Genomic DNA, 15,978 nt, shown 5'->3' with positions numbered 1-15,978 from the left:
AAAAAAAAAAAAAAAAAAAAGAAGCTAAATAGACAATGGACTCCACTCCATCACCATGTCAGCAGTTACTAGATAGATATGCATGTGAAAGATGACGTTTTAGTGTGCTGACAGGCAATTAATATTAGTGGTAATGTTACCTATTAAAGAAGAAGAAAATTCACTTTTGTGACTTTAAAACTTTTAATTAGCATTAACTAAAAAGGAATAAAAATCTTGGTAAATAATCTTCAAGATTAATCCTAGTTTAATTTGTCCCTCCAGACACAATTAAATATATATTTATTGTTTTCAATCCTCTATAGAGAGATATGATGGGTATATATGTTATGATGTCTTCTTCGATCGTCTCTTCTGCATGATTAACATAGTCGATTTTAACTAACTTATATATGAATCATAGTACTGCTGATTTATACATGACGACGAGCATGGAAAATTACCATAATTTATCAGATTTTCTCAAGAGATTCTACATTCCTTCGTACGTTCTCTCGCCTGACGAAGCCGAGTCTTTGGTGCAACCTAGTAGTGATACTCCACCTGAGAGCCCAGTCCTCGTATTCATCAACTCCAAAAGCGGAGGTCAACTAGGAGCTGAACTCATCCTTACCTACCGCACTCTGCTCAACGATAAGCAGGTCTTTATATCAATTTACCCTAGCTAATTAACGATTCGTTGGTTTTTTTAAAAATCTAGAAAACGATCGTGAATAATTGATTCTTATTTAATACAGAATCCTGTATTTTTTTAACCTAAAACCCTAAAATCAAACTTTACTGAAATATTACAACTATTAAAATTACAAAAGAATGGTCTGAATTGATGTAATAAAAAGAAAAGAATGGTCTGAATTACTTAAAATCATATATTATATACTGAGTTATTATTGATTATAGCACGTTTGTTGTGTAGGTTTTTGATCTAGAGGCAGAGACTCCGGTTAAGGTGCTACAGAGAATTTATCTTAATCTAGAGAGGCTAAAGGACGATGGTTTCGCTTGCAAGATTCGAGACAAGTTGAAAATAATCGTGAGTTATATTCTTTGGTATGTAGAAAAAAAGTGTTAATAATTAAGTGATAATTAAGCATGAGTTGTGTATTTAATCAGGTTGCAGGGGGAGATGGAACAGCTGGTTGGCTCCTTGGAGTTGTTTCTGATCTTAAATTATCTAATCCACCACCAATTGCTACGGTTCCTTTGGGTACAGGAAACAACCTTCTATTTGCATTTGGATGGGTTAGTATATGTTCATCATATATATTAGACTGATCTACATGAATGTCACCATCATATATGTTTTCAAAGTCTTACTAAATTTCATCTTCAGGGTAAGAAAAATCCTGAAACAAATAGGTCTTCCGTGGAGTCCTTTTTGGATCAAGGTGATCAACGCAATAAAGATGAAGATAGACAAGTACTTTACACATATATATGCCATATATTCTCTTCTAATTTTCAAATTATATACTTTAATACTTGGGTTGATATATGTATGCATTTTTTCATCTTAATTAAGTTGGCACGTACTTATGAGGATGAAGGCACCCGAAAAAGGCTCTTCTATGCCACCTCTTGAGCTACCACATGCATTTCATAGTGTTTTACGATCAGATCAAGAATATATGGTAAGATATATTATCATCTTCTCGTGGGACTCACCATCTCTTCCTTTTCTTCTTAATTTTATGATCAGAATTTTCAAAATTTCCAGGAAGGTTACCAAACATTTCGTGGGGGATTCTGGAATTACTTTAGCCTTGGTAAGAATTTATGCTCTTTACTCTTTCTTTCTTCTCCATAATTAAGCAGCACAGCTAAAGTTATCTTTCAGATGTGAGATAAATGATATCAAGTCATTGCATTTGAAACTTGGAGTCATAATTTAGTTGTATATATGACTTATTGTCTTATCATTACACCATCAATTTTACTGCAGGAATGGATGCTCAAGTATCTCATGCATTTCATTCCCAAAGAAAACGTCACCCAGAAAAGTTTAAAAATCAGCTGGCTAATCAGGTTCACATACCCTTTTTTTTACCATTGCCTTGATCAAGTGATGTGGCTCTACTGTTTTCATTAATGGGACAACTTGTGCCTATTTCACTTGATTACATTTTATAGTGTAAACTAAAATAACAAAAAAAAATAAAAAAACTAACAAGTAATGTTTCCATTGATTTACGACGTTCCAGAGGACATATCTTAAGCTTAGTTGCACACAAGGATGGTTTTGTGCCTCTCTTTTCCACCCTTCTTAGTATCAATTTCTCTTTGCTTATCCGTTAGTTGTTTCCTCTCTTTTTGGGATCTAAAACCCCTGAAAAACTGAAATAACTCAATGAAAGCATATGTCAATATGAAAGCTCTAATAATACTACATGGCGCTTGCTGCAGAAACATAGCTCACCTTGCAAAGGTTCAGATTTGTAACAAAAATGGCCAATGGAGTGACCTTGACATTCCCCAAAGGTAGCTATAAAAATAAAAGGTTATACAAGGCTTCTTGTACCCAATGATAATCAATTAACATTGATCTTTGTCCTGGCAGCATTAGGTCCATAGTATGTTTGAATCTTCCTAGCTTTTCTGGAGGACTAGATCCTTGGGGAACACCAAATCCCAAGAAACAACGTGATGTAGGCTTTTAGCATTCTCTTTACATTGCTTCAATAATCTACTAAAAAAACAATGGATTAACTTTCTTTGTTGATGTCTCAATAGAGAAGCCTAACTCCACCATTCGTTGACGATGGACTCATCGAAATAGTTGGGTTTAGAAATGCTTGGCATGGTCTTGTTCTGTTCACTCCAAATGGTCATGGGACACGACTTGCACAGGTAAGTAAATTTAAAGTTGTGTTAGACAAATTTGTGAGTAAGCCACATTTTAAACCCAACATGTGTGTGTGTGTGTGTTTTTGTATAGGCAAACCAAATCCGGTTTGAATTTAAGAAAGATGCAGCGAAGCATGCATACATTAGAATGGATGGAGAGACATGGAAACAACCACTTCCACTGGATGATGAAACCGTGATGGTAGAGATCTCACATCATGGACAAGTTAACATGCTTGCAACCCAAAATTGCTGCTCCAAAAGCATGAATGAGTTTTCTTCCACTACCCCGGTTTAGTGATGATGAAGATGACTAATCCAAAGTTCTTGGATATTTCTTATCTTAGATATTCAGTTGTTATGTTTGACTCTTAAGACAATCTTCCTCCTTTTTTTTTATGTGGCTTCTGTGTTTAGACTTTAATTTAAAACTCTAATCTCGTTGGGATGTTTTTTAGTTCCAGAATCTACTAGAAACATTTAAATCAAATCTCTTTCTTGTGATCGTATATTAACTACTAACGATCAACCCAGCGCCCAGACTCACCTAGCCTCTGTTTCTTGTCCCCTGTTCTTTCTCCTTATGTTGTTCAGACATCCAAATCATAACAAAATGACACAGTTATGCGGCTGTTCTCTAGAATGTCCAAAAGTTGACTTTTATCTCCAGGTGAGCTAATAATTAAACAGACTCCTTTTTTTCCGCAGAGTGAAGTGAAGCTGCTCTCAGTATAAGTCCCTATGTTGAAAACGTAATGTTTCATGCATGCTGATTTATTCTACAGTTACTGTGTGGCCCTTGTGATCGCGTCCCAACAAACACTTGAAGGTTGGGTTTCAAAGCAAGGGATATACTTCGCCAAGAACTGTGCAATCTTTAAGGTTTTCGTGTAATGATGTCTCAACAATCAAAGCAAAGGTATAGACATTGCATGTTTGCATTTATCTATTGTTTGTTTCTCACCAAAAGACCATATATAACAATAAGCCATTGTTTCGATAGTCACCACTCTCCCAAATGTTTTACCAACTCCCCGTTTCACAAAACTGAAGAGGGGTAAACAAAAGTTTAATAACGCATCAAATAGCGTTTGATAAGTGTATGCTTTCGATGCAGCCACATAAAAAGGATCAAGATTAATAAAATTACCTGGAAGTTTGTTACGTAGGCAACGCGAGTGGTTCTTCGAGTCACAGAACCGAGTAGTACAAGAAGTTTCCATTGTTTGACATGCAACTTTGTTGTCTTGGAACCAACTGATCCAAAAAGAGGTTTATGTGTTACATTGCCATAAAACAACAGCTTTTTTTTTTTTCCTGTAGATCCAGTAGCGTTGCTGGTTCTGGATTGAGAATCTACATAAATCAGTGATGAGGAGGAAAGAGTTTCAGTCATGCAGTGAATCAATCTGATTTTGTAACAATATGCTTTTCATTGTTATCCCATTTGTACCTTAAATTATACCAACATGAAAATATGAGAAACTGTATTTCCCAAACAAAATTTAGCGCCAAATACATAAGTTGGGAAAAGAGAGAAGACATACCCTCCAATGGCTCCAAGAAGCACTGCATCTGATTCACTTTAACCTCAGGATGCTCTGAAGCCATTGTTGTGAAACCTCCACAACATTGATCCCTGCACCCAAAGAAATTCCAGGAAAAAACAAATGGATTATGGATTTATTTCATCATTTTCTAATTTAGCTGGAAGTTTACTGCAGTTATCAAGAATGTACCTCCAAAATAGATGGCTTGTGGCCCTTGTCAACAGAACATAGTTAACCGCACCTTTGCTTAGCAATGTGATCAACCTAAGCAGAATCCGAAACAAGAATGCTATTGAGCAACTCCTACTTTAACCAGACATTAAAAACATTCCAGCAAGATTAAAAATCTCGTAGATGCGAAACATGGTACCTCACTTGCAGAGTAGGGACTCAGTACACATATCTTGGATCCGTTTTACGCAAAACAACATGGTCATATAACTCAAGACTGATTTTCGTCTATAACTCAAGTCAAGTTTAGATGCCAAACCTTAAAATGTATATCGCTGAGACAAGAGGTCATTAGTCACAACATTGATACTTCTTATACAAGGATAAGTGGCACGTACCTGGAAAATTCCACTAAGACCGTCTTCCCTCTGCAACACCTCTCTGGCCTTTGTCCTGATTTAGATGAAATCTGGATCGAACCTCTAATATAAAGACTCCGATGCCTGAAGAAAGAAAGAAAAGCAACTTTTTATATACAAGACAAGTTTAAAATAAGAATATGTAACCATACCGTTGAATACTTTGAGTAGGAAATCAACCAATTAATAGAAGGAAAATGTTTTCTCTGGGCAATCTTTTTGTCCAAACCCCAGAAGACCTGCAGAAGAAAATAAACAATGCTAATACGAGTCTGCGGCAGTTCTAAAACCAAACACCATCTGGTTTATCTCAATCGAGATATGAATATGTACATGTACAATGGAAGATAGGGAAGCAACAGCCATGAACGACATAATTACATGCATAAAACCAAGGGAAGCAGAAGTCACATGATCTGAAAAGTCTCCTCCAGGAGGTGAAACTGCACCAACAATAACACTTTCATCACGTACAGATGCGGGAAGTCCATAAGAGCCTAATTTATGAGAAACCATCAGATCAAATGTCTGAATTGTATGAACAATATGCAGATTCAGAATGGGAGAGATATAAGCCATTTCATTTCCTCTCACTCCACAACCAACATACAAAACAGCATGGGAGTTGGAGTACTATGTATATAAACCAATAGACTTACAAGTTACAAGTCACCACCAGTTATTCTGTCTCCCTGTGACTGCAAATAAAGTTGAATTCAGTTGAGCATCAAGATTACGACCATAAGAACACTTCAATAGATAGAGAGATATGCAGTCAAACAAACACATTACCAGAATTGATTGGGCTAGGAACTAGTCCCAAAGACAATCTTTTGTCAAGAGCTGGGACAGAAATACCGCCGAGGGATGTGCACATCACATGATATTCTCGCAATCGTTCTTCAAAGGCCTCCTACGAGATATTAAACAGAAGAACCGTGAGAACAGATGAAAAGCCCTAGAAAAGAGAAAATAAAGAAAGCCAAGATAAAGAGGAGAACTCACGAACCTTGAACGAACACGATCATTAACTGTTAATCCAGCTGTTTCCTGGTAAACTGATAAAAAGGAAGATGTTGTCAAGTATCAGTTAAGATATATTACTAGTACAGACGCACAGATGCAAGTATTTGACAGATAAAATAGTTAAGGGAGTAAAGTAAAATTACACAAAGAAGCACAAGAGAACAAACAAACAAACCTTGGATCGTGGCAGAATATCCTTCAAGATAGGGGACAATGCTTGGCTGGCTCAGAACCTGAGGGAGAGAACAAAATCATCAGGTGATAGTCAATGGAGAAGAGAAGAGGATTTTGCCAATAAAATAGAGGTTAGAGAACAAACCTTGCCGAGTATTTGAACCATAGAGAGATACTCTGGGAGCCATCCACCTGAAGGGTCATAACACCACTAGCAAATTGAGTCATTGGACTGTCGAAGGCAGAGCATCAATAACTTTGTATACATAATCTGCAATGTAAAATTAAGTATAAACTAGAGGTATGTTTGAAACAATCATAACACTCAATTTATAATTAGCATCGGCTTATTTTGCTAAGCTTTGATGAGTCATGAACGTAGAGGTCACAAAAACACAGAGCAGAGACATGAACTACAAACCTGGCACAGCCGCATGATGAGCCAACTCTTTTGACAGCACCTCAGCTTGCTCTTTGCTTGGCACCTACATCGAAAAGAGATAAAACTGTACCTTAGGATCATATAATAAGGGAAACAAAACTGACATGTAGAAACAGAGAGAGCCAGAAGAAACCTGTGGATGGTGACATTAGCCACATGAGTTCTTTCATCTGAGGACTATTATATCCCAGCATGTGTGAAAAATTTGCAGCATAACCCAAAGAATCATCTAATGGAATGATGCTACCATACTTGTACATCCTGCAATGTTAATTCATGAAACTAGAGGTGACAAAAACAAAGAGTAGAGACATGAACTACAAACCCGGCACAGCCGGACGATGAGCCAACTCTTTTGACAGCACTTTAACTTCTCTTTGCTCTTTCTAAAACCCACACCAAGAATCAGAGATCCTAAAACACCAGATTTAAGGAAGTTAGACAAATCCAACAAGAAACAACATGGTGAAGTGAAGAGGGGTGAGACCAAATTATATGCGAAGATGTAAAAAAAGCAAACCTCTGGTTTTAGTTAGCTTAAAGTAAGAGCCCGATTGAAGGCTAACAAGGCCATCTCCTTGGACATATATGGCTTGGCTGCAGTGTTTGCTGGCCCGGAACCTGAGAGAGAGCGAACAAAATCATCAGGTAATAAATATTGTAGTTAGTCAATGGAGAAGAGAAGAAAAGAGGATTTGCCAATAATAAAACAAAATCAGACATAAGTGAAGGATGATATGAAACAAAACCTGGAGGTGCTCTTCTTGGACATTGGGAAGAGAGAGTGTACCTTTGGGAAGACTTGGTCTAAGACGGTCTAAGACCTTCAAGGCAAACAAAACCAACCAATCAGTGATGGAATGACTACAAGAGTGACAATAAGAGAGAGCGTACCTTTGGGAAGACTTGGTCTAAGAGCTTCAAGGCATACCTAAAATCTCAATCAGCATAACCAGTATTAACCATAAACAATGATGTCAACCTGTGGTTATGCAATCAAAACACATACAAACTTTTATAAAATTAGTCCTCCCCGGTGCCTCCACGATCTGCAAATAAGAGAGGTATAGATTCATTAAAAAGACATTAGATAGAAATAATACTTAAAAAAGGGACAACGTTTAAGAACAAACTCGTGTAGGAGAGAATCTGTGGATCATCCATCTCTCATCTGAATGTGTGTACACAGCAACAACATCATCTGCGATACACAAGAAACAGAAGACCAAAAAAGAGCAAAACATTAGGCAAAAAAGATGTATAGATGTGAGGTAACCTGAAAGTTTAACTCAGAAATCAATCGCAATCCCACAATGTTTTTTTTCTTTCTCTTCGAACCTCCCACACAGTAATCCTAGTTCCTCATGATCTGCATCAAAGAGAGACATTAGCTGATCTAAGAACACTAAAATAAAATAAAAGGGAAAGAGGAGACCTTCAAAGAGGTAACAGGAATTGAAGACGACGATAGATTAAAGGCATCCTTCAAGTTCAAGATAAACTGAGACATAACAGAACAAAGGTTAAGTTATGGTTGTAATAAAGAAGATAATAAAAAGATGACAGACCACAAGCCACAAGAAAGATTTATCATATCAGAGTGTACCTTTGGGAAGACCTTCAAGGCAAACCTAGAATTCCAGCCAGCATAACCACGGACAATGATGTAAGCCTGTGGTAGCAATCAAAACACACACATAAAGGTACGAAATTTATCATATCAGTCCCCCTCCGTGCCTCCACGATCTGCATCAAAGAGAGATATATACTCATTAAAAAGACACTAAATACAAAAACTAGTAAAAAAAAGGAACAAAGTTAAGGAACCAATTCGTGTAGGAAAGAATCTGTGGATCATCCATCTCTCATCTGAACGTGTGTAGACAGCAAGAACAAGCAATAAGGTTTCCTAGCGTAATCCAGTCATCCCTCCAAAAAAAGGAGTACAATATTTTGTAAGAGAAAGCCTTCATAATCAAACAGAGCAGATAAAAATCATAAGAATCCATACCTTATCAACAGTGATTGATTACATAGATCAGAACACCAATCGATTAGCATCAAACACGAGACAAACCCCTCAAAGTGTATACCCTGAAATGATGAAATAATAGTTGCATCAAGTCAACACACTTAGAACGGGAAGGATGGGGACTTGATATATTATTCAAGATGTAGGATATAACCAAGTAATTATAACTATAAAGAAAGAGTTATCAGTACCCTCATATGGATCAAGCAATGAGGTTTCCTAAAGCAATCCAGTCATAACTCTCTTCCCACCAATAACCTTGCTTGCATCCTGAAGAAAAAAGACACAAAAATCTTAAGTAAATCCACAACTACAGAACGTAGAGATATATAAACTGGTAAGACAAGTGTTTGAAACTGTAACCTGAGCAGCAAACCCAATCTCCTTATATGGTTCTAGCTTCATACGCAAACCATTCACTTCCACAATGTTTTTTCTTCTCTTCAAACCCTCACACATTAATCTTGAAGGTCTGCATGTACGATACAGAGATATGTAATTTCACTTATACAAAAAGAAAAAAAAAAAATCGATTAAGAGGAAGAACACTACCTGAAGATGTAGCGCAGAGAAGACAACGATCCATCGTCAGAACCATTAACCTCCGAGCAAAGCATCCTCTACAAGCTAAAATAACAGATCCAAGAGTTAAAATCAGATGAACACAATTATAAGATAAATCATATAAACTTTTAAGAAAAGATGATCGAACAAGACAAAAACCTGTCGCATGTCCGTGTTACTTTGTCATCATGTTGTAATGATTTAAGAGTGTACTCTTCCCCATATATAACCACGTCGGTCCATAAGCAAGCTGTAAATTGAAATCATCATCAGAATACTTAAAAAACATCATTGACAAAAAGACATATCTTAAGATCAATCAACGATCTCAAGTATGCAGCACCTTAAAAAAGAATTGGTTTGCAAAATCAGACAGAGACCTGTAAAGAAAAAACAAAGCAGAGTTATATGTTACGAACAAACATGGAAAGTAAGTAAAATTTAATCGATGTTAAGACAGACGAGTACGAGTTGTTGTGGCATAAATAAATAAAAGCTGAAAACTACATGATCACAGAAAGATAATATGTGCAGATAGATACAGACTTATAGCTCATCTGCTGTGTCAATCATGTTGTCCACCATTACAGACTTATAACTCACCTGCTATGTCAAATTTGCCACACAAGCTCAATAGATTCACGTCCTGGAGTCTGCAAAAAAAATTGTAGAATAAAAGAGTCATATGAAAGTCTGTTAGCCATATAGCAAGAAATATTATGACTTGAGTTTCTTCAGACGGTCCTGAAATTAGAAAAAATCTTATGAGCAAAGTGGGACGGTAGAGCTTATATGCAACAACAATTATAAGAGAAAATTACCAGGTCGGTAGAGCTCTGCATCTGAAGCCTATCTGAATTGCTGAGCAAGATTCTGCCCCTGATTACATAGATCAGAACACCAATCGATTAGCATCACGTCAAAGTGTAAACCTTGAAATAATGAAAAAAAAATAGTTGCGTCACGTCAACACACTTAGAACGAAAAGGATGAGGACTTGATATAATTCAAAATGTATGATCTAACCAAGTAATTATAAGTATAAAGAGTTATCAGTACCTCTCATATGGATCAAGCAATGAGGTTTCCCAAAGCAATCCAGACTATCCAGTCATACCTCTCATCCCACCAATAGCCTTGCATGCTTGCATCCTGAAGAAAAAAAAAGACACAAAAATCTGAAGTAAATCCATAATTACAGAACATAGAGAAATATAAACTGGTAAGACAAGTGTTTGAAACTGTAACCTGAGTTATAATGCCAGACAAAGCAGCAGACACAATCTCCTTGTATGGTTCTAGCTTCATACGCAAACCATTCACTTTCACAATGTTTTTTTTTCTTCTCTTCAAACCCTCCTCACACACATTAATCTCGATGGTCTGCATCAAAGAAACAGATATATGTAATTTGACTTATATAGAAACAAAGAAAGAAAAAAAAAAAAGAAAAGACAAATTGGTTAAGAGGAAGAAGACTACCTGAAGAGGTAGCGCAGAGAAGACATGGATCCATCAGACTATCATCACCCACCGAGCAAAGCACCCTCCAAAATCTACAATAACAGATCCAAGAGGTAAAAATCACATTGAACATGATCAAACAATAGAAAGTAGAAAACACAATAAGACACTGGAGAAGAATCAAACCTCACCAACAATAGCAAATCTCATAAAGTCATTAAGGGGAAAGAAAAAGAAAAAGAATAAGAAGAAGATGTAGCAAAGAGATATATCAGAAGAAGAAACTTACCAAAACAGATGATGAAGAGAAAGATTCAACAACGGAGCGAACCCCACTGTGCAATCTGCATTAAAGAGAGAATATATTTTTAGCTTTTGTACAAAAACAACAAAACAAAGTGGAAGAATTTAAAGCTTGCAGTTCACAAGTGTTTACAGCAATGTAAAGAATTTCATTTGGCTGCATTGTTCCCGTAAAATCTACAGGAGGCAAGCATCTCGACCTGCATTTCAGTATTTAAACACATCAGATCCCATACAAAAATGTTGGAAGTTTGAATATAAAGTTAAAAGTTAAGAGCAAAACCCAACTAACCTTCTCCTTTGATAGACTGACAACAGCAGTAGAAGCACTCACCTCTCAAAACCCGGCAAAGTGGACCACCATTAAGCAATGTTCTCATGCAAGCTAGGCCATTGAAAGTCCCATCCTGTAATGCATAAAAAAAGAGAATGCATAAGATCCACTAAAGTTGTTTTCTCTGTCATTTATAATAAGAGATGATTGCATCTAAGAGTTTTTTTTTACCTCTGCACCAGCAGCGAGCACAGATCCCTCCGGATTTCATGAGCCAACTGTTGTCCTCCAACATCTCTTTAACTCTTTAAATAAAATTCATCTGACTCTTATTATCCTCTCGTGGTCTCTCCTTGCAAATTGCATTAGATCTGCCACACAACACTAAGTAGGTCAAGCAATGACTCAGATAAGAAGAAGAAAAAAAATGTTACCACTTACAGGTTGTTCCGAGAGAGAGAGGATCGTTGCTATCATGGACAGAGCAAGGTCCTCCGATCCACACTTGCAAAACGACACTGGCTTGCACCATATCTCTAATTCACCAAAGATTCAGAGAGTTAGAAGAAAAGAGAATTATATAAATATAATGAAATAATCTAACATGTGTCAGGTGGTGAATGTTACTCACAGATGGTGAACCAGGAGGATTACGAAGAACACGAACTTGTTGAGGTATGTTATGAGACTTTCCAATTCTTCAAAACCATCTTGGATCTGCTTCTGCACAATTTAATAATTTAGAAGAAACGTCAGATAGAAATAGAGCTCCTACCTAGTCTTTACTAAGAAGTTGAATGTCACAAAAATTTGTAAACCTTGGTCGGAGTTGAAGATGAGATTAGTTGTAGTGAGAAACGCCATGGTCACAACAAAAACAACAACAAGGTCCAAGAGATTACATGAAGATGTAGCGCAGAGAAGACAAAAATGATCTATCAAAGTTCAAGACCATCACCAACCGATCAAAGCATCCTCCTCCACAATCTAAAATATATAACAGAGCGAAGAAGAGTTAAAAATCGCATGAACATAATATAAAATAAAAAAAAGGCCTTGAACGATTCAATTTTAGAAACCAAACCCTAGAAGAAAAATCACATGAATTAGAGTGACAACGATTAGTCAAATCCATCACCGATCAATCGTAGCATCCTCCACAAATCTAAACCAACAAAACAAAAACGAGAAGTTAATAACATGTAATTAGAAAGAAAAAAACCACCCAACCAAAGAGACAAGACATAATCAAATAGAGATGGGTTTAATTAGAAGAAGAAACCTGTGAGAACGTGCCTGAAGACGTAGCAGCCTGGAGAAGATTACGCCATGATCATATCATAATTGGGTTCCAAAACACCTGCAAAAAGAAACAAAGAAACGTAAGGAACAGAACAAAAAAACTAAAGTAAAAGATGTATTAAGAGGAAGAACAAAACCCCTTGAAGACGTAGCACATAGAAGAAGTGTTTCCATCAAAGCCTGTCAAAGAGGCTTCAGGTTCTTGATGCTGCCTGGGATATTATAAAGGGAGACTGTCAAAGAGGCAACAAGGAGTAACGACAGAGCAAAGGAATCCTTCAAGATAAACTGAGACATGACAAAAACGTAATTTGGAAACACACAAGAAACAGAGGACCAACAACTAGCCAAAATTAAATAAAACAACCGATAAGGCAAAAAGGTGTATAGATGTAAGGTAACCTGAAAGTTGAACTCAGAAATCAAACGCACTCCCACACAGAAACCTTAGTTCCTCGTGATCTGCATCAAAGAGAGAAAGAAGGTTTTTCACTTATATAGAAAGAAATTAAGAAAAAGAAGGTTAAGAGGAAGAACACTACCTGACTACAAGAGTGTCAAACGAAGAGTGTACCTTTGGGAGACTTGGTCTAAGACCTTCAAGGCAAACCTAGAATTCCAACCAGCATAACCACGAACAATGATGTCAGCTTGTAAATATATGCAATAAAAACACACACATAAAGGCACAAACTTTATCATATCAGTCCCCCTGGTGCCTCCACGATCTGCATCAAAGAGAGATATAGATTCATTAAAAAGACACTGAATACAAATAATAGTTAAAAAGGGACAAAGTTTAAGAACAAACTCGTGTAGGGGATAATCTGTGGATCATCGATCTCTCATCTGAATGTCGCGTACACAGCAAGAACGTCATCTGCGAATATGCAAAAGAAACAGAGGAGCAACAGTTAGCCAATATTACATAAAAAACTGATAGGCAAAAAAAGGAAGAAGACTACCTTAAGAGGTAGCGCAGAGAAGACAGGGATCCATCAGAACCATCACCCACCGAGCAAAGCAACCTCCACAATCTAAAATAACAGATCCAAGAGGTAAAATAAGAAGATGAACATAATAATAAGATCAAACAAGTACTTGTGTGGAATGGGAGTTCTGCGGGTACTTGTGTGTTCTGTCAACTTTCCATGGAAACACGGGACCATCTATTCTTTGCCTGTGGGTTTGTTGCTAACATATGGTCGGTCCTTGCTAAGGGTTTGATGAAGGCTCGGTTTACCACAGATTGGAGTTCCCTTCTAGACTACGTATCCGATCCTGATGCTCAGCTGGTGGAGGGGTTTCTTATTCGATACTTATTTCAAGCTGTGATCTATACGGTTTGGCGGGAACGGAATGGTCGCAAGCATGGTGAAGCACCGACGCCTGTAGATACCATCATTCGGTGGGTTGATCGGCAAGTCAGAGACCAGCTTCTTGCTATTGGTATAATGGGGGATCGAAGATATGATGCAGCTTTTCAGGTGTGGCTACAATCTAGGGTCTAGGATATCCGTTTAAATGTTTATCTAAAGCTATCAAAAACTGATGCACAAGTTGTAAAAACGTTCTAATTTTTCTTTTGAGTATAATTTAACATTTTATTCAAAAAAAAAAAAAAAAGATCAAACAAGTATCATACGCTAGAAATATGTGCGTCATTAGAAAATTACCAGGTCGGTAGAGCTTTGCATCTGAAGCCTATCTGAATTACTGAGCAAGATTGTTGCAGCCTCTGGTTACATAGATCAGAACACCAATGGGTTAGCATCAAACACGAGACAAGCCCCTCAAAGTGTATACCCTGAAATAATGAAAAAGTAGTTGCATCAAGTCAACACACTTAGAACGGGAAGGATGAGGACTTGATATATTCAATGTAAGTAGTAGCATTTAAGAACAACCTCAAGCATCAGAAGATATAATTGACAACTTCATCTTTAAAAAAAAAATATGTAAAGGGGGGTCTACACTAACCTGCTGTTCCGGAGTTAACTCTTGTAGCTGCGACTTCAGGGTCATTGAATGATTATTTGAATGTGTGTATGCATCAAGAGAATCTTAAAAAACACTAAAAGACACAGGAGAACACGATGTTCTGCATCAAAGAAAGAGAAGCAGATATATGTAATTTCACTTATATAGAAAGAAAGAAAAAAACTAATTTGGTAAGAGGAAGAACACTACCTGAAGATGTAGAGCGCATAGAAGACAAGGAGCCATCAGAACCATCACCCACCGAGAGATCAAACACCTCACCAACAATAACAAATCTCATAAAGTCATTAAGGGGAAAGAAGAAGAAGAAGAAGATGTAGCAAAGAGATATATCAGAAGAAGAAACTTACCAAAACAGATGATGAAGAGAAAGATTCAACAACAGAGCAAACCCCACTGTGCAATCTGCATCAAAGAGAGAGAGAGAGAAGATATATTTTGTTAGCTTATAATACAACAATAACAAAATCGCATACATACATAGGAATTAAGAAGTGTGGGGAATTAAAAAAATCCAAAGATAGATAAAACAACCTGCCAACAACAAAAAAAAGAGAAGGCCGAACGCTTGACAAACGACCAATCAAAGTAAATCACCGATCAGAGCGTAATATCTATCCTCCATAAACCTAAAATCAACAAAACAAAGTGAAAATTCATATGAGAGAGAGAGAGAGAGCAACGTAGATAAAACGAGTGACAAAAATAAGAGTTAGAAATCAAACCGTAGGAGGAGTGACAATTCAGAAGCTGGGGGGNGGGGGGGGGGGGAGCGATGATGATGATCGGATCATCATAAATTCGATATCAAAACACCTGCAATAAGACGAATAAGAAACTTAGTTAGTTAGTTTACTTAGGAAAACAAAACAAAAATATCAGACAACTGTTGATATAATAGAGCGAAGAAGTGATTAAATTGGAAGGCATTAGGCATGCACAGCACAAGAATAAATAAAAAAGCAGTTGAGAGAGAGACGAAACCCTAGGGGAGAGAATTCAGAAGGGTAGAACCGTAGAAGCGATGATCAGATCAAAAATTCGATTCCAAAAGACAAAGATACAACGATATATCAGAGAAGCGTTACGAATAAGAAGAAGAAGAAGAACAGAGCAAATATCGAAGCAATGCAATTGAGATTTGAGAGAGAGACAGAGACCACCAAACCCTAGAATAAGAATATCACAAGTAGCGAAGATGATCGTTTTGAAAACAAAATCAGAGAGATTGAAGAATAGTATCACACCACACCGAAGAACAAAAACAAAAAAAAGGAAAATAGAAGAAGAAGAAGAAGAAGAAGAAGAAGAAGAAGTAGAGAGATACAAAAAAAAAAAAAAAAAAAAAAAAAAAAAAAAAAAAATAAAACTAATATTTCCCACTTTCACAAACTTTGTTGCTCTGCCCTTGC

At 36.8% G+C, this 15,978-nt stretch overlaps 1 long non-coding RNA gene and 1 pseudogene across 1 annotated transcript; one reads left to right on the top strand and one right to left on the bottom strand.

The window, feature by feature from the left end:
- LOC104722094 lies at window positions 420–3,891 on the top strand (annotated as a pseudogene).
- Window positions 4,218–15,339, bottom strand: LOC104722089. Its single transcript, XR_002034241.1, has 51 exons — window positions 15,292–15,339; window positions 15,101–15,195; window positions 14,917–14,971; window positions 14,756–14,822; window positions 14,546–14,666; window positions 14,242–14,372; window positions 13,531–13,602; window positions 13,377–13,445; window positions 13,108–13,293; window positions 12,968–13,027; window positions 12,703–12,777; window positions 12,546–12,623; window positions 12,365–12,428; window positions 12,082–12,250; window positions 11,895–11,986; window positions 11,705–11,799; window positions 11,495–11,634; window positions 11,282–11,396; window positions 11,123–11,189; window positions 10,976–11,030; window positions 10,705–10,778; window positions 10,471–10,605; window positions 10,282–10,374; window positions 10,044–10,101; window positions 9,826–9,966; window positions 9,566–9,602; window positions 9,382–9,472; window positions 9,211–9,285; window positions 9,022–9,130; window positions 8,850–8,928; window positions 8,638–8,720; window positions 8,454–8,555; window positions 8,233–8,372; window positions 8,062–8,127; window positions 7,760–7,995; window positions 7,521–7,675; window positions 7,376–7,450; window positions 7,147–7,247; window positions 6,760–7,040; window positions 6,606–6,669; window positions 6,330–6,455; window positions 6,186–6,243; window positions 5,994–6,042; window positions 5,777–5,897; window positions 5,644–5,682; window positions 5,318–5,427; window positions 5,137–5,223; window positions 4,765–5,068; window positions 4,584–4,658; window positions 4,392–4,483; window positions 4,218–4,297 (listed from the first exon to the last, which is right to left on the bottom strand). It is a non-coding gene; the product is annotated as an uncharacterized LOC104722089 (long non-coding RNA).

This window comes from Camelina sativa, chromosome 11, assembly GCF_000633955.1.
Source record: "Camelina sativa cultivar DH55 chromosome 11, Cs, whole genome shotgun sequence".
Lineage (NCBI taxonomy): Eukaryota > Viridiplantae > Streptophyta > Magnoliopsida > Brassicales > Brassicaceae > Camelina > Camelina sativa.
The sequence above is the reverse complement of the archived record's forward strand: the minus strand, read 5'-3'. Positions and strand labels throughout refer to the sequence as shown.